Source organism: Rousettus aegyptiacus, unplaced genomic scaffold (genome assembly GCF_014176215.1).
Source record: "Rousettus aegyptiacus isolate mRouAeg1 unplaced genomic scaffold, mRouAeg1.p scaffold_m13_p_4, whole genome shotgun sequence".
Lineage (NCBI taxonomy): Eukaryota > Metazoa > Chordata > Mammalia > Chiroptera > Pteropodidae > Rousettus > Rousettus aegyptiacus.
In genome coordinates this window covers 100,266,218-100,285,195 of record NW_023416307.1, presented here as the reverse complement: position 1 = coordinate 100,285,195, position 18,978 = coordinate 100,266,218, and the positions used below count along the sequence as shown (strand labels likewise).

General features: G+C 38.4%; 1 protein-coding gene across 4 annotated transcripts in view; it reads right to left on the bottom strand.

Moving 5' to 3' along the window:
* The window catches only part of FOXP1 (forkhead box P1), a 477,086-nt gene that overhangs the window by 316,131 nt on the left and 141,977 nt on the right, over positions 1-18,978 (bottom strand). Inside the window, exon 1 of one of the 4 annotated variants that reach the window (XM_016141480.2) lies at positions 1,573-2,251. The exons of 1 other annotated variant lie outside the window; for it this stretch is intronic. The gene's annotated coding sequence lies outside the window, so the exon portion shown is untranslated. Of the gene's footprint in view, positions 1-1,572; positions 2,252-18,978 lie in introns of those variants that run through there. 2 more of the 4 variants (XM_016141479.2, XM_016141475.2) reach the window with 2 other exon arrangements.

The window sequence follows — 18,978 nt, the reverse complement described above, 5'->3', positions numbered from 1 at the left end:
TATTTTATAGGTATCCTTTAACAGCCTTTAAATGTTGAAACCTACAAACAATATTTGCTGTTTTCTCTTTGAAGCGCTAACAAAGCCTTTGTTTTAAATTTACCTTTAGTGTGCAATAAGAGTTAATAATCAAATCCATCCCAACCCCCACAAATGTTAAACAAAAAGATAAAAGAAATGCAAATAGCTATTGTCATGGAAAGTTAAAGTACCTGTCTGTATTTTTAAGTGAAAACTATTATCTCTATCAATCAAAATTTAAGAATACAATAGCGCTAATCACAGAAGGTGCTCTGACGGAGTTACTTTTCCTCATTAAAAAAAAGTATTTTCCCCTTAAAAACTGAGTATAAAAGTCATATACTTACAATTATATAGGGTATTTGTAATTTTATTATTAAAAACCTTTAGCAGCCTCACTGTTAATAAATGCTTCTAAGTCTCTAGACTGATTTGTACCCAAGAAGAACGAAGTCCCTACATGTTTTAATAAGGTTGATAAAATTTTATTTAAATTCTCAGTTTCCGACCTGCGGGGGAACAGCACACTCTTCTGTTGGAAATAGTAACTCAAACCGAGGCAACAGTTAACTGGTAATGAAGACTCCTTCTTTTAGACCTTGGACACAATTCCTAGTCCCTGAAATATCTTTACAGAGGACATATCTTCCTTGGATGGCTCGTCCTTCTGAACTGTGGCAATTCATTTTTGAAATTAGTACACTCTAAAAGAAAGCAAAATTCTACCACCATATCCCAGGGCTGATCTAAGTACAGAATGTATCAATTTCTGAGTCTTTTTTTTTTTTAATTCACTTTTTAAAAACACTGGATTAGACCCTAAATATGGTGATTTCTAAAGACAGCACTGGAACAAAAAATAGCAAGACCCCAGATAGTAAAACAGCTCAAGATTAAAATTCCTAGAGCAAACAGTTAAACCAGGATGCCATTCTGCAGGCTGAGCCTGGATGGATGTCTCCTCCAGTGTGGGGCCAAGAGGCTGTCATCTTCCCCCTAGCAAGATCAGATTTCCTTCCCTCCAGACCGCCTCTCTGAGCATCATGGCCAACATCTCCAGTGTTCTATTAATATCAATGAAGAGACGATTCCATTTCCACCGAAGAGAACCCTTCCTATTCCGGCACAGACCTGCGGGGAGGACCCTGGCCCGGGTATAGACAATACAGCAGCAGAGTTTCACTGCTTTCTCACAGTTCACTCTTGCACACTGTTTGAAGCCTTTTAGCAAACAATGGCAGCATTATCTCCAGGATAGTTACAAAACAGGATTTGTTAGGACAAAGAATAATAAAGCTGTTCTCCCTCTCTCTCTTTTTTTTCTTTTTCTCCTCCCCACCCCAAGTCCCCGAGAGCCTGTCCCTGCCAGCCCAAAATTCAGACACATTTCCTAAAAGGCACCTGTACTTGTATATTTCAACGGTGCCAGCAAATGACAACAGCCCAGGAACCGGGACCGTTGTCAGGAGGCGCCCAGAAGAGCAGCAAAGTAGCCTCTCAACATTTGTAAAATGAAACAAAAGTATCGGCCTTCGCTTCGCACACACTTACCGGTTCATGGTGAGGAAAGAAAGCTTTGGGGCCGCAGAGGCAATTTTCACACAAGGGAAGAAAGTTGAGAGTTTGTGAGGGAGAAACTACAGGCGCTTGGAAGCCTGCGGGCTTTCAGGGCTCCCAGGCTGGCGGCAGTGTGAGGAAGGACTGAAGGTATGTGGGCTAAACACAACAAAAGCCACTGCCTTACTCTAGATTAAATATGCAGGAAGAGGCCCCTTTGCATAAACACAAACACTCAGCAAATGAATAACTGGCTCAATCAGACGCCCGCTGTGTCTTCTACCTGTCCTCTCTCTGACAGGAGACAACGCCTGTTCTAGGGGACAAGAACTAAACAGGAGACTGTTAAATGTTATGTTGCTATAATAACAATTAAAATGAATTGCATTCATTAGTAATTAAGAACTGACTTCTGGGGAGGGCGTCTGGGGGGATATAGTGCTATTGTTATATCTCCAGCTACTCCTAAAAGACTTGGCATAAGACATATCAGTAGAGTTTTACTGTAGTTTGCATTTAGGTCTCTAACATTCAACGAGAGTTTTAAATAATCATATTGTTCAGCCACGATTTAAGGTCAAATATATTCCTCTTGTTTCTCTGATTTAACACATTATAAACTGATCTTTGTGAGTCCACAGAAAGGTCTATTTTAGATATGTATAAAAATTTGCACATATACATACACAATTATGTACATGTATATACATGTGTATATATACTCACATATAATACTCACACACAGCTAATTAAATAAACCAAAAAATGCCACTTTACACTCTTTAGTTCACTAATGATTTAGAGAAAATAATTTGAGTTGTCCAAAAATATACCCCAAATGCCTGCCTTTCAAATGTCATCAATCCATGACCACTCATTTAAAAACATTATCCATATATTAGAAAAGATGCTTTTAACTGAGTGGCCTAACCACTTATAATTTCAATTAAATAACATAATTACAGTCAACAATTTTCTCCATTTCGGCAGAAAATATGCCATACCTCAACATAATTTGTCCTTAGAACTGAGAAATTCAAGCTAGAGGAAAAACATGCAGGCACTAGGAATTCACTACTGCCTTTTCCCAGTGTATGGAGTCAACTCACACTCACCCTAACCTCTTACTGTACGTTACAGCTACATGTTGGTCTTAGTAACTTAATTATTTTTAAATAACTTTTGCAGTATTGAATGATTTCGATTGAAACATAAATAAGATTATGTTCTACTTCCTTCTAATTTCACATAGTACTTTGGGGGCAAATCCAGCACTGCTATTCCATAGGATGTACCTACATTATTATTTGGACTAAAAAGGGTAGGTCACAGGTCTTTCACAGCCTCGGAGAATGTACTGTGATTATGCTGGACAAGGGAGAAAAAAAGTGGCTTTCTAGTTCAAAAGCGAATTTTATTTTAATACAACACCATTTTCTGGCTATATCAATCTGCCACAAAAGCAAAAATAATTTTACTGGAAAGGTAAAAAAAAATACAGACAAAAACAAAAGACCATTTCAAACATAAATTATGGCATAACATGGAGAAAAAAGAAACAAAATTAAAAGATTCCTGATGCCCCAAAGAATAAAACACAGGTTCTCCAAGAGGGGTTCCCACAGAAGCTAAAGAAACCTATTCTGTTCACTATTTTGTCTTGAAATGACCTTCCAAATAAGTTGTTAGTAACCCACTTCCATAGACAATAGTGGTCTAACCTCGATGCAAATAAACCATAGAACAAAATTTAATCAGTATATCACTGTGAAAAAGCCTTTGTCCATCCCAATGGAGCTTCTAATGACTGTTTTGGCAGTTCTGGCGGGTAGTTATGCTTCCCAGCTCATCTATATCTCATACTGGTTGAGCAAGCTAATGGAAGTGCTGTTAGTGGAATCCAATATTAATGCTCTGTATCATGCAAACCTGGATGCAACCGAATATATTATACAATTATAGGTAGTATCTAATTCCATAGGTATTAGATACTGTAACTCTAAATTAATATTTTAATGAGGACAGTGAAATAAAGACGACAATCCAGGTAAGGGATCCATGGATTGTGGTCCAGCTAAGCTCCTTCCTGCATGAGTGCCGGATACCGGAGCAAAACAGCACAGACACGGGGATTGTGACAAAAATCCGCATGCAAGCTTTAGATGCTGAGTGACACATACTGATGCACAGAGTCAAAGATGTCATCCTCACACAAGCGCCACTCGCTGTAAGCTTGAGAGAATATGAAGAGGGAAAAAATGGGGGAGGGGGAGTAGTTGCAGTGAGACCTCCAGAAAATAAACAGGGTGTACAGTTTCAAAGGCTGTAGACACAGACATTTCATTGTTCAAGCCAATTATCAGTGGAAAATAATAACAACAGATGGATTCAGAGTCACTGACTTTTCATATGCACTTCATCTCGGCGGAACAGATGATGAAACGCGAGAGCTATCTCAAAAAGGCAAAACATCTTTCAGTAAAAGAACTCTACAGTCCAGATGGGGACCTTCTAAGTCTGCTGATTATCTTCTTATAATGTTGTAAGATAGACTTACTAAAACATTTCAAGAACTGATCAGATATGATGCATACAATGGCTTCATTATTGGAAGGAGTTGCCTCAGACTTGTGACTAAACCAGGCAGAGATTTCAATAAGGTTAGGACTGTAAGTTTCCTGTTTTCTCATCAGGGACTGCAGGTTCCAACTAAAACTGGAAATCTGTGCACCACAGGAGAATAAAGCATCGCCCAAGGATCCCACATTTGTGCTTCTCTCTTGTCTGAGTAAAAAATAAAAGACGAGAGAGAAACTGGGACTGTGAAAAGGACATTAAATTATTCCGAGGCATTCCATCACGATGGGGGGGGGGGGGAATGGCTCCAAAGCAATTCCTTATTAAAAGCTTTCAGCGATAAAATATCATCCTTTATATACAGTTAGAACATCTTAAATATCCCTTGCCACTGGTGATCACAAAATATAATTTGCTTTTAGCAGGAAATAAATATAAATTTCAATGGTGGTGTGATAAACAGTTCTAATAAATGCCAACTAAACACACAAGCAAAACCCACCGACCTACCCAAAAGCACTCTCACTTAACTTAAATATCACCAAGTCAGACATGCTGATAAAACACAATAGGGAAACCACAAACTGAGAACCTGCTATAATAAAAAAGTTAAAATCTCTAATTAGATAAGCCTCGTTACCACTGGAATAACAAAGTATCTGTTCTATCTATATCAATCCATCCATCTATCTATCCATCATCAATTCCACATTCGTAATATAAAACTCTTTCTGTGAATTGATGTAAAATCTAGTTGAAATCACTGTTAGGAAAAAGAAAAGCTGATCCTCCTGCTATTTACTAACATACTTAACATTTGAAAAATATTTTTAAGAACACACTTCACAAGTTTATAACATAAGTTAAAAAAAAATTTTTTAGAGCAAGGCTTTTCTTTCAAAGTATTCTGACAAAAGTAAATTCATAGCAGAACATACAAGCACGAAGAAAATATCGCCAAGGGCAAAATTCTGCAACTGCTTTAAGAAGCAAACAAGAACACAAAAGATGTGTAATGCAACCATCTGGCTCTCCTCATACTATATCATGCCTCAACTTTATCCCCCACCCCCTTAGCCAGCCCACACCAATGCCACAAAACCAAATGGCTTCACTTATGTTTCCTGCACGGCAAATTTACACAATGCACTTAGAATGCAAAAGTTGATTTTTATACATAAACTAGTATCTTAATTTTTTTCTCCACTTAGATGATTTTGTTGTCGTCGTTACTTACTCAGAGTGGGACTTCTTTGAAAAACCACGAAGAACTTCACTGTGATAAAATGTCCCCACATGGATATATTTGTTCAGGCACAAGAGAAACCCCCTTCAAAACCTTAATCTCTATCATCCTGTGTTTTCTGTTATAGCCAGACACTAGATGTGGATCTCTAAAAAAAAAAAAAAAAAAAACCTAAAATTCTTCCGATTAAACCTTTACTTTTTTTTTTTTATTTTTTGCTCTAAATGGTGGGTTGTTTCCTCCATTTACTATTTGAAGTAACTGCACTAATTTTTAATTACCATCCTTGAAAGTCAGGATGCTCATTAGAATTTGTCCTTATTGGGCTCATTCCACGAACACTTACTGAGCAACTACTATGGTGTCAGGAGCTTGCTAGACAATGGATGCTCGAAATCATTCCCCTTCCCACCACATGCTAGCAGAGCCTGCCTGGTACATTAAACTGGAAACTGTACAGTTCATAAAAAAAAAAAAAAAAAATCTTCAAACATAGTAAGCTGAAGCATTTTATTTATTTATATATTTATTTGGGCAGGCAGGTATAATAGATATTTGAAAAGTTATGGCATATCCAATTGCTTTCAAAGGTGAGAATTAAGGCTTTTAATGGAGCTCTCTGGATAAAATCAGCATAGGTCATCACAAATGGTTCTCACAAAGGGGCAACGGTTAACAGTAACTGTGAAAGAGACATCCTCACAGGAACTCTCTACTCCGTTTTTTCTTCAGGGGCATGCTAGAGGCAGGCGTTCCGTACAGGCAAGTGCCCTGAGTCGGAATCAAGACTTACAGGGAAGGGTGTGGGGGGTGAGGGGGAATGTCTGGTTGACTTCTGTTTTCTTGCTGACATTGGTTTTCCATCTCCCCTGCATCCCTCTCCGCGTTCCAGGATAAGAAGGCCTCGCCTAGATTCTCCAGGAGCTGATTTTTAGTTCCCTTCTGGGCATTTTTGCCCAGGACCACAGAGGCTTCTGGTCTGGACAGCAGTGATAATCCTAGGACACACACAACGAATCCAGCCACTGAGTGAGGGATTCCGCTAATTGTTTAAGCCTGCACTAGTGTCTGGCCACCAGTTGGCAGACACAATTCATGGCTGCCTACCAGGCCTAGGTTAGCACAGCTGGAACCAGATGACAAGCTCTCTAAGATATTCTTTCCGTGGCTACATCTGGCTTCTGGAGGCTCCAATCTGCAGCTAAACTGATTTTATCAGTTTTTCTGGGAAAGTTTAGGCAACAGATAAGACCAGTCATATTAATCTTAACTGTATACATTTCAGTTTGGGACAAAATATCAGAATATAAACTCCATGAAGGCAAGAACTTCATCTGCCTTGCACACTGTAACCCAGTGTAGAATGGTAGCTACTCATGGTAGTTGTTCAACAAATATATATGGAATGAATAACACTAACCAGCACGTAAGCCGAATAAAAATATTCCAGCTCCTCTATTCCTACTGTTCTGTGTACAATGCCTAACACTCCAGCTACACATAGGAAATATTCCAAGTGGTTCCACGTTAAATTTTATTATGGGCATATTGACCCAGGAAGAAAGACAGTCAAGAATAAAACCATTCGCACAGTATAGTTGGGAAGACCTCCCCAAAATCCATCCCTGAAAATAACGATCTACTAGTATTAACTAATTCCCGACTTTATTAGTCCTTAAACTGCAGAACTTGGCATGTAGGTATGTGCCCACAGTGCTTGCAAGTGACCCAATAGTAGAAACTTACCTTTTGGCCACCAGAGAAAAGCCAAATGATGACGCAACTTTTCCTGGCACCTTTTCATCCCATTTCCTTTCCCATGCCTCTCTTCCTGAATTCCCTGACATTTGCAGATCCCAGCTCCCTTCTACACTCAACTTTGACCCATCTCCGGGCTCTTCAAAAGGTTACCACCTCCCTCACTCCCAATAGAAATGCCAACATAATTTAGAACCAGGTGGGGACCCATCCTCTTGGATCCTTGGCTACAACGGTTTTTGATATTTATAGGATGCTATGGTAATACTGATGCTAGGGAACCTTGAATCCTTATGACAATAAAGCTCCAATAAATACCCCAGAACTTGATAAAGGAGGAGGATATTTGGTAGAAGCCTGGCATGGCTCTTCACAGGTGATCCTGCTTCCTCAATTCAGCAAGTTAACCTTCCTAAAACAAGAATGCCTGAACCATGCAGATGACTTTGACAAGCTTAGCATGTGGTCTTCAAGGAAGCAAAGCTACTCAAAAGTGCAACAGATGAAGCTGTTGCCTGAACTCACTCCCTTTCCTGTCATGTAAAGCAGCAGCGGTGGGGGTGGGAGCAATTCAATTTGGATAAGTGTAAGTTTCTGAAAAAAGCTGTGTGTCCACGATGGAGAACTGGGGCTTCCAGTTCTTCTTGGAAGGAACTGCTTACATCATAAAGGGTGGTCCAGGAAGACTCACCCTTAAAATACCTCTCCTCCTTTGTTCCTGCTTTTTGCAATTATTTTAAATGTGGGAAAATGCCTTTCCACAATTCCACAATCACAATGAAAGTTTAAGATAATCAAGGGAGAAGCAGTGCAACAGGATGCAAATGATTGATATCCTTAGCTGAGAACAGGCTGAAATGTAAAAAGAACCAAAATATATATATATGTAACAAAACAGAATTTTTTTTTTTTAATAGGGGAAAATGGGAGGGAGGTAACGCGAGGCAGAGGGTATACAGGATACATATCTTTATTTCTTAATGCTCTTTTCAGCTGCCTCAATTAAAACTAAGTATTATATCAGAGAGTACCACACAGTATAGTTTATTTTGGGATAGTTCAAGACCCTATAAGTACAGATTTAAATTCCCGAGTTCAAAACTCAGCTCTTCTTCTTACTAGCCTTGGGAGCTCAGGCAAGTTAAGTTCTCTGTCCCCAGTGTGCTCATCCATAAAATGGGCTTCATTATAGAGCATAATGTGCATTTGAGGAATAAATGCATTAACACAAAAAAGTGCTTAGAAAAGTGCCTGGCACATAGTGAGCATTAAAAAAATTATAGCTGCTGTTATTATAACCAGGGATAATATAACTTAAGTAAATCTAAAACTTCCTACGCTTCATTTCTGCCATCTCTACAAGTTGTTAATAATATCTGGTTATGTGCCATGCTATAGGCTAGAAAAAAGGAGAAAATGAATATCAGATTTTAAACTTCTTAAGAACGTAGTGCTAAAATAAAACCAAAGTACTTATTTTTCCCCTCAATATTAGCTGGAGAATCATAGATTTAAGATTGGGGTCTCACCTACCTTAGTGGAGGGAAAGTCGTTAGCAACAAAAGAGCTAAAATTCAAGCTTGGGGTCAGCTGCTTGTCCCACCACAGACCAAAAAGGACTTTGGGGAGATATCCAAAGAAGGCAAGAGGAGGATAAAGTCTGGAACCTGAAGGTATTCAAACACATTTTCTTGTGTATTTCAAGTCTGTGCATATAGATTCTATTACTGATTTAGGATCTTAAACAGTTTGTTTATTTTTTAAATGCCTTTCAGCTCACCTTTAATAACATGTTTCTTTGACTTGGCTGAACTATGCCTCAGAAGAATTACAAGCGGGAATACGGCTGGGTGAAAGGTTCAGTGAACTAATCCACACCTGGCCCATTTAAAAAAAAAGAAAAAAAAGGGGCTCATATTTTCCATATAGAAACAAGTCTTTTTATATGAACCAGGCTTTTATTTAATTGCTAAGGTACTTTCCACGCTGTACAATCTTTTATGAGCTTCTTCAGTGGAGTGGAGAAAAGAACCACCACCAGTCATACCTGGAACTTTATCAGTGACAGAAATAATAAAATAATAACAATAACAATAACAATAATAATAATAATAATAAGTTGTAGATTTATCAGAAGTTCCTTCACCAAGTTTACCAATGACAAAAGACAAGGATGCCCCCCTAAAATCTGACCAGGGATCAAGTGAGATGTATTGTGTGTTCATGACCAAAATTCATATTTCTTTTGCATCAATTTTGTGCCCCAGACTTTTAAGTGGAAGGAATAAGGCTTAGATGGGGAAAAGCTCAGATGAGAGAAGAATGAACACATTTTAGAGCTGAAAGTTACCTTCGAGGGGGTCTAATCAAGCTGCTTTCTCCTAGGGAGCGGATTTAGCACGTGACTGAGGCCTGGGAGGTGGTGTGGATGAAAGCAGGGACAAGGGCCTCTGACAAATGTGGAAAAGCAACAGCTAGAAAATACGGTTGCTGGAAACATCATTTCATCTGAAGCTATAATCTAAACAAGCTAACTTTCTTCTATTCAGTTCTCCAGGCATCTTATTTCTTCCTCTCAGTTTTATTCCTAAGAAAATTCCTTTTAATGAACTCTGGTTTGAAATAAGTGGAAAAGGCGATGTTTCCATACCTTAGTTAAGAAGGAACTAAGTGAAGTGGAAAGAATATTTAATTCGAAGTCAAGAGAGTGAATTTCTACTCCTGGATCCAACAGTAATTCAGGTAGAATTTGTACGATCTTTCCCTTCTCTGTATCTTTGTGGGAAAAATAAAAACAGTGGTACTCAGGGATGATGTCCAACTGGTACACAGTGGCCACCTGAATGAATTGTTAAAATACTGAAATACATGTCTACTAGTTAGAAAATAGTCTTTGCACCCAAGATATCAGAGCATGTGCTTAGCCACTACTCTGAACTTCCCAGAATCAGCAAAGGCACAGCAGTGATTCCCTAGGACCCTGGCTCCAGTGCTATGCCTATTGTCCATCCCAGAGGGCCAAAACCTGTACTATACCTGTTAGCTATTTGGATCATTACTCCAGATGCTCTGAGAGGTCCTTTTCCAAGGCTATAACAAAGAAACGACCACCACAGTCACCTTATGCCCTGGAGGAAGCCACAACCTGGGGGCCCAGAGAGAGATGGGAAGGCTGCAACCAGCAGAACAGCGGACCCATGAGGGGCCCACCTTCTTCTTCAAGTTGCTTCCCTCACTTGGGGCATCTGTATGTTGGCCTATACTCATAAGACAAATCAGTGAAATCTTAGCACAAATTCTTAGGGCTAAATTTGTTTTCAAAAGCTGGAAAGAAATACATCATTGTGAAACACTCTCAAAGTAAAATCCTGAGCTCGGAGGGAAATTACCAACACATGTAATCAAATTATATTTACCATGGAAATTTCTAATAGCTCGTACCCTCTACCCTGCTTTTATAACTCTTTGGGAAAAGGAATATTTCTCTATCCAATGTTCCAAATTTCCACAGCAGAGTTGAGGCATTATACATGCTGAAATATATAGGAAAGGGAAAAAGTTTCCCATTATTATCGTTTCCTTCAACCCTCTATACCTTCTATGCCACCATTACTCAAAAGTCACTCAAACATTTTGCTAGCTGACATGACGCCATACCGTCATTTGATCAGGTGTGGGGTACCACATGGTATGAATAAATACTTATCCACAACCGCATATTAAATGGGAATTTGCAAAGGCAAGCTCTGGAGACAAAGACGTTTCTATATTGAAATATTAACTAAGAATTTAAGTAAATGGCCCCGCTGGAAAAAAAAAAAGTTCTAAAGTAGCAATATAAACTATATTTAATAGTAACAAAAAATATTTTCCTTTTGGGAAAGCAATTTGGGCTTCTAAAAGTTACTGCCTTTCACGTGACTTAGTACAGTATGCCTAAATTATTTCATTTCCTAAAACACAGATGCTAGGTCCAAAAATTCTACTTTGTGAGAGTTAATTTTTTAAATTGATCTCCCAAATATAATACTCAAATAAGAAACTATTTTGGTACCTCCCCCCTAACCACTACAATTGTTATTTTCTTAAATGTTTGAGTATTGCGTACCCCAAAGAACATATGCTCGCAAGGAAGAAAAAAACAGGCTCCAGAACTAATACACAATGAAAAATAAATTTAAAGCAGCCTTCTGGTCTGACATAAGAATATAAAAATGATATGAGCAAGAACAGCTTAGTTTACATACTTTTCAGTCACAGCTGCTGCTCCGAAACCACAATACCTTTAAAATGACATTTTAAGGAAACAGATACGTCATGGCTTTAGCCATAGCTAGATGTAGCTAACATTCGATTAAAGGGGCTTCTCTTTTTATGCACATACTTTATATATGCCCATGCACTGGCACAATTAAAAAGAAGAGTGATTCATTTAAAAATAATACAGTGATAAACAGAGGGGAGTACAAATAATTCTACCCAGCAAGATTTTTTTTCTTTCTCCTTTAAAATCCTAAGACTCAGACATCAAAACAGTTTTGGGGAGAAAAGGAACAAGTCCACTCATCTTAGTTAATATTTAATTGGGTGCCAAAAATTTCTTGGAGAGACCTCTGCATCTCCAGTGACAGGCACACGAGGTTCCTCTCTGTGTAAGAGATGTAGGCACTTCCCTGAATAAACGAAAATAACATGCAATTAAATCAGACTATTCAATTAATAAATTACTTCGGTGGACCTTGCAGGCCAAGTCCTATTTAATTACATAATTTAAAAAATATTTGCACATTGCAATCACTGAAATTGGCTTTGAGGTTTCATAATACACACTTAACACTTGAGTTAGAGAACAAATTTATTTAATAAATGCAGGCCTAAGTGCTAGAAGGCCATACCACTCAAACTGCAAAATCACTTAGCACATCCTAGGAAAAAGCAAATAAACTTTTCCACTATTTAGACATAGACCGCTGTTGAATATCAGGAGAGACTGGCTGATTTTTTGCATTTTCTGTTATGTGTTGCCTGTAAATCTGACCATTTTGAAAGGTAATTAGAATACAGCTAATGGATAAAACGGTTCCAGCTAAAGATAAATTAAAGATAAAGTAAGGTGGAAACCGTCAAAAACGCACAGTAAAAACCTCTTCAGCGTAAAACAAAGAGAAGTCGTATTCCTTCCCCATTTTTCATTCCTTAAGATACCAAAATACACCATAAATTAACATGGTTACTGAGTGTAAAGATGTGTTCCATTTGATGGGTGAGGAGAACTTTGGGGAAAAGGATAGAAGCACATGGTAACCAAAAAGAGGTCAGGAACATTTTTAAATGACTGTATTTCTTGAGGTTATATCAGGGGCCATGACACTGCCATTAAGTGCACTGTCTAGAAAACCGCTTGAGCGCTGTGCCACAACTTGCTTAGCCTTCATATTTTGATGGAAATATCTAAAATACACACACTGCCAACAACCACTGTATGCTTCATACCCACAACAGCCTTGCAGCTTTTTGAGCTGTGTGGAGATGAACCTATTGACACCAAGAGCCCCCAGAATACCATAATAAGGTTATTATTTCTGTTCAGGTGTTCTTCTCCTTATAGATTTCTGTCCTGTATCATCCGGCCTGCTGTGCTTCCACTGCCATTTCTGCTTACCTCTAAAACGCCTCTATCTTGCTGCTGGTTAACTGGCAGTTAGAAAGGCATCTAACATTCTAAAACATTTTAAATAAGGTTTAAGTAAAAGATTCTAGTAAGACCTTGAAATCTGTTATCAACCAAAATAAGCAAATTCTTCTCTCAGTCCCACGTCCCTCGTCTCTTTTCCTTTTCACAAACTTCTGAAAAGAGTTGCCTACACTCCCGCTTTTCATTTATTCTCTTCCTACACCTCGTTTGGTCCTCACCGTAGCACTGAAACCTCTGTTGCCAAGGGCGTTCAGTTTTAGTCTCTTCTGACTTGGTCTGTTGGCTCCATTTGGCAGGACTGACTCTTCTTAAATACTTCTCTCCACGTGCTCTCCCCATGACTTTAGCTTTCCATTATCCACCATGTTCTTTAGCATTCTCCTTCCCTCCAACTAGTTCTCCTCCCTGGGTCCCTCCCCTCGTGGATGTTCCCACCATCCATCAGTAAATGAGGCCAAATGCTCTGGAGGCAGCTTTGATGCCTCCTCTAACAGCCATACCAGGTCCATTCTCTTTTCTTCAGCCCACTAGCCCACACAAGACAGCCGTGCATGGACTCCTACAATTTCCTTTTCAGGGCTCTTTCCTGCCCTTGGACTTGCTCTCCTAAAACCTGACCATATGGAAGAAAAACTAATCTTGTAAAATATAAGTGTTCAAACTTTTCTCAATTCCTGGATAGCTTCCTTCCCTACATCTTAATATTTTTGACATTGAGATGCACCTTGTAAGTGACGTGCGTGCCTAATTTCGCATGCTCCCCAGATGTAAGTTCTTAGCTTCCTAAGGCACAGAAAGTCAAGGTGAAATGTCCACAGGTACTCAGAGGGCTGTTCTTTATGTTGACCACTGCCTGGTCTTATGGTTGCACCTCCTTTTGTTCTCCAACTTCCATTCTACCATCAACAGACACCACCGCACACCCTGCACTCTCACCTCCAAGCCTTCGCACAAAGCTAGACTAGTGCCAATCACTCTGCCCCCTCTTCTCCTGCATAGCTCAGGTGTAAATGCCATGTCCTCCAAGAATCATTTTCTAATCTCTTTAGATCTATGCTTTATTAGTTGTTCCACTTGCATACAGTGCTTGTCCTAATATAGCAATGATTCCACTTCATTATAATCCTCTAATCAATAATAGTTTTTCCTGGTAACCTGTACTCTGATTCTATCAAAGGCACTTAACGTATGTACTTACTTAGTTACTTATTTAATTGAGACATAACTGACATATAACATTATATTAGTTTCAGGTGTATGACTAATATATCTTCCTGAATGAATAAATCTGATGAATTCCAATAAACAAAGTTAATAACAACAATTCTTCGGTTCTTTCTAAAGTCAACGTTTCTCAGTAACTAATTTTGGTTCCTCTCACTAAAATCATTCAGTAAGGTGAGGTCGATCAGATCGCATCTGCACAGTATTTGTTTACAAATCTGAAGATATAAAAAATGTTATCATGACTGATATTTATGTGAATGATTGAGATATAATTTGAGGGAAAAAATCTTATGTTCCTTTAAAGTAAAATCACCTTATTGTTCATAATATGGTACAAAGAAATTGGAATGATCAAGAAGGCTATAAGAATTTAACCAAATAGACATTGAGATTCACTATCCATCAAAAATGCAACTGCCCCTATCCCTAGTAACAGTACCCTAATTTAAACTCAAAAAAAAAAAAAAAAAAGGCTTTCAGATTTTAAGATTCCTCTGATCCTCAATTTCTTTATCTGTAAAATGAGGTAAGAAAATCTCTGTGAAAATCAAATGTGATCATGTGTGTTATGCTCATAGATAGGACTTTTACTTGTGTATGTGTGTTGAAGTGTGTGAAGTAAAGATAGCTATTTTTGATGCAACTCGCACACTATTCATTTACTCTGTGACACATGGAATATAAAAAAGAATAAAAGTTTGTCCTGCCTTCAAGGAACTCATAGTCAAGATCTGTGCTATACACAACAGCAGTCATCAGTGAATATTTTAATTATAATTCATTGTACTAGTCTCATTTCTAATGCTCGAGAGCCACTTGTGACTACTAGCTACACATTGGCTTCCAAATTGGACAGCGTAAAACATTTTCATCATCGCAGAAAGTTTTATTGAACAGCTCTGATCTACAGGGGCAAGGCAGTCACGTATGTAGATAAAGTTTAACATACTGTGATAAGTGATAATTTGGTAACGGAAAAGATTTTACAATGAAGGTTATGACCTGAAAAATAGGTTAAGATTTATTTTTCTAGAGCAGAAAGGGGAAGACAGGTGGAACAAACATGTGCAAAGGCACTAAGTCATCCAGAGGCATTCTGAGTTCCACGAGGGAGGGCTAGACTATTCTTGGAGACTGACATGTAAGTGCACTGGGAAGTAGTAGCCAGAGATGAGCCTGCAGGAATGGTTAGGATCTAACTAAAGGCCTCCCAAGCCAAAGAAGGAGTGAGGACTTAATTCATAAAACAGCAATAATGAAGTGGTAGAACGACCCATCACAAGTGTCTTACAGAAAACTAACCACACAATACTTGTCAACTCTGGAGATGCACACAAGAACTCTAGAGCACTTCCAAAGATGCTGATGCCAGAGCCCTTACCCTAAGTTAATTAAATTCATTTCTAAGCGTGGGGCCTGGACCTTGGTTAAGTCTTGAAATCTCAAAGTGACTAAAATACAGCCAGGGTGCAAACCAATAAAGATGACAAAGACCTGGGATTGTAGTTAAACTAGAATAAAGAAGTACGAGAAAGAGTCTATTGCAACTGTCCTACCAATAGGTGATGAGGGCCTCACCTGACACGGAAACAGAGAAGATGAAGAGGAAATGCTGATTTTGATAAAGTTTCTAAGACAGAATTAATATGACCCAGAAACCAAGCATATGAGCAATCAGAAAAGAAACTACAGAACACAACACGACAACTTCTATCCCATGGCAATAATGACCAACATCAAACATATAGAAAACTGAGCAGGTTTAAAAGGGGAAGAATGACAACTAGATCAGTTTTAGAGGCAGGGCCTGCTAAATTCCTCAGAGCATCTGGTGGAAAGGTCCAGGAGGCCAGAGAAAAGATGTGCCTGGACTTTGCTAGAGAATGAGACCAGAGAGTGCAGCACAGAGCAGTTATGCAGAGTCTGTACAGAGTGAAATATTTTCCTTTAAACGTCAACTTATTAGAATAGAAAAGACATGCACTTTTAAAGTTCCGTTCCCTTCCCATCTATTCCACACTGTACATCAATGTTCTCACCGGCCTCGCATCTCCAGCAGGTCACAGGCATCCTGTCCCGACACTACCACTGCTTGGTTGTATGGCCTTGAACAAATCATTTATCTCTCTGGGCCTGGGCTTCAAAGTCTTAATAGTCAAAGAAGAGATTTAAACTAGAACTAGAGGCTACCAAGGAGACCCTTCAGCTTGAAGATTCTATGATACATTACATTCTAAAGAGCAGAAATCATACATAAATTTATAACAATTTCTATGATTTACATATACACTAACTTATATAAAATCATATTTGTTTATATTCCATAAATATGATATATTCCTGAAATTATATATATAAATCTCATAAGTTATATAAAAAACTATATATTTCCTTTCATCTTAAAGGCAGTCATCAAAAAGACATACTCAACATACTGTTATACTCCTAAATACAAATTCTGTTATTATTTTTTTTCTTTGTAGTGCCAAGGGAAGGGGCTACAAACTCCAATGCCTGTAGGGACGGAGGGTCACATTAATGAGTAAAGCAGTGCAGAGGAGAATGACGAACTCTAGGCCATGCCCAAGCTAAAGAGGGAACCCACCATTTGGCTCTGGACCAAGTTACCATTTGCTGCACTTTTTTCATAAAACGCAGAAAATCAAGATTTCTTCAGGTAATCTCACTATTTAAATGCTGCCAACCAACACATATTATTTTAAAACATTGTACAGGTTAAACACAATAGGTCTGAAGCTACCAGACTGCACTCTGCCCCAAAGTATGCTATCCTTCTGTGGCTTTTAAACCTGAACAATATAAAACAAGAAGCCTTCTTATGCTCTTAGGACAGTTCCAACCACTGGTTTTAGTCTAAGTAACTCTGATCAGCAACACCAGCCTAGGACTTATAGCTACCTTCACATCAAGGACCTGTACAGAAATCTCCTATGAAATGCATTAATTTTTATGAAACAGTTGTATGAGGTATGAATGGAGACAAGAACATCTGATAAATATGTTCTTTGTGTATCAAATATCAGGTGGACTTTAACACTTAAGAGATAAAAATGTGATGATTTATATCCTTCTGATAGCAGTCATATAGCTCTCAGTATATTCAAAATAGAAAAATACTTTTTATTAACAGCAATATCACTTTATTTTTCACTTTCTAACAAGAGAAAAAAATCCTCTTTTCACTATACCTGTTTAAAAAAAAAAACAGGGAGTACTAAGCAATCTGGCACACATTAGCAGGAGGCGGCCAAATGTACATGGAATATGCCATTATACTCTTCTTCAAAGCACAACGAAATGTGATCTGCTATTAGATCACCTTAAAACTAATGCTACAATGTTAAAGAGAACCACTGCTAAAAAAAAGTTCTCATTTAGAATGATTGTCTTGTATATACCCAACATTTTAGAAATCCATGAAGAGCATTAAAAAAAAAAAAACAGATAAAAAATAACAATCCAATAATAATTATAATAAAGATTCTGATGATGCCAAAAAAAAAAATTCTGGTGACAGCCTGAGTTTCAAGTTCATTCTATGATTGTGAGGGCAGAGTTGATGGTGTTCTGGTACTCAACATAAACCCTATAATAGTTCTTTAAGAAAGGAGAATGTGTTCTAAAAGAATGGAAGGAAGTAAGAATGTAAGATTGGAGCCAGGTATTTGGGCACATGATTCCAGATTATCTAAGTAAAATGCAATAAAAGCAAGAGAGGCTTTTCTATCATGCTGACTAGTTGTATGTCTTAGGTGAATAAATATTAGGATAAGTTTAGGGAAATCCCTAAACCCCACTAGTAGTTGGGAGGAAGGAAGAAGACAAAGGAGAGAGTAGTTGGGAAAGTTGGGCTATGCTAGGCTGTCAGGTATAGATGGGTCCAGAGGAACTCCAAATCTTAAGGGACCCAGGAGGGGTGCAAAGAGATGATAAACCAAACTAACAATAACAGCAGTAGGAAGAGAAGGGATCATTGGAAAGAAACATTTTATATGTACCAGTCACAGCACTACACTGTTCTTATTCCCCTTTAATTGATTGAGAAAAGTAAGGTCCAGCAAGGTAGGTAAGTAGGTCCAAGTCATGCAGCTAATAAATGGCATAGTAGTGTGGACTGGAATCCCACTGTCCACACCAGAAGCCAGTGTCTCAAACACCACACTATGCTGCCTCACAAAGTTAGAGACCACAGGGCAACATTGAACAAAAGCAGGTAAAGACCAAACCAGAGGTGAGAAGACAAAAGTTGCCTTCAGAAATGCTTGTGAAGGTCTGGCCTTGAAAAATCAATGTTGGGGGGCAAAGGGTGGGCCGTGACAGTTGAAAGGGAGGAAGGGACAACCATGCTGTCACTCCAAAGAGAGAAGTGAGGAAGACTCACTATATTGAAAGAGGTCTCCCAGCTGCAAACATAAAGGTCACTTGCTTTCCTTCTCACTTGGTCAGCTGCAAGAGAACTGAACTATGTTTAAATATATACCCAGAAATTATGAAGTTTGACCACCAATCAATTTTTCAAAGTTCTAAGCAGAGCAATGACTTGCTGTAAAGGGCAGCTCGATCCTATGAAATAAAAGTATGTATGCAAGCAGCGTGTGTTTACTGATGACAAATTGTATCTGAATCTTAAAATATCCCTAACTCTACACTCCTTTGCTAATTATAACTAGCTCTTTCAAAATCAGCTGTAGACGTATGTTTATATTTTTCTGACCAAGATGCAGAAACATTTTTCTGAATCAGAAATGTCCTTCCCAGACATTCTCCTACCTTCCATACATGAGAGAAGGTCATACAAGTACCTCAGATATTATCTAAAATGACACCAGAAAGTTTCTTAATAGCATTAGAGATGTTTAAAGTTATTTTTGATCGG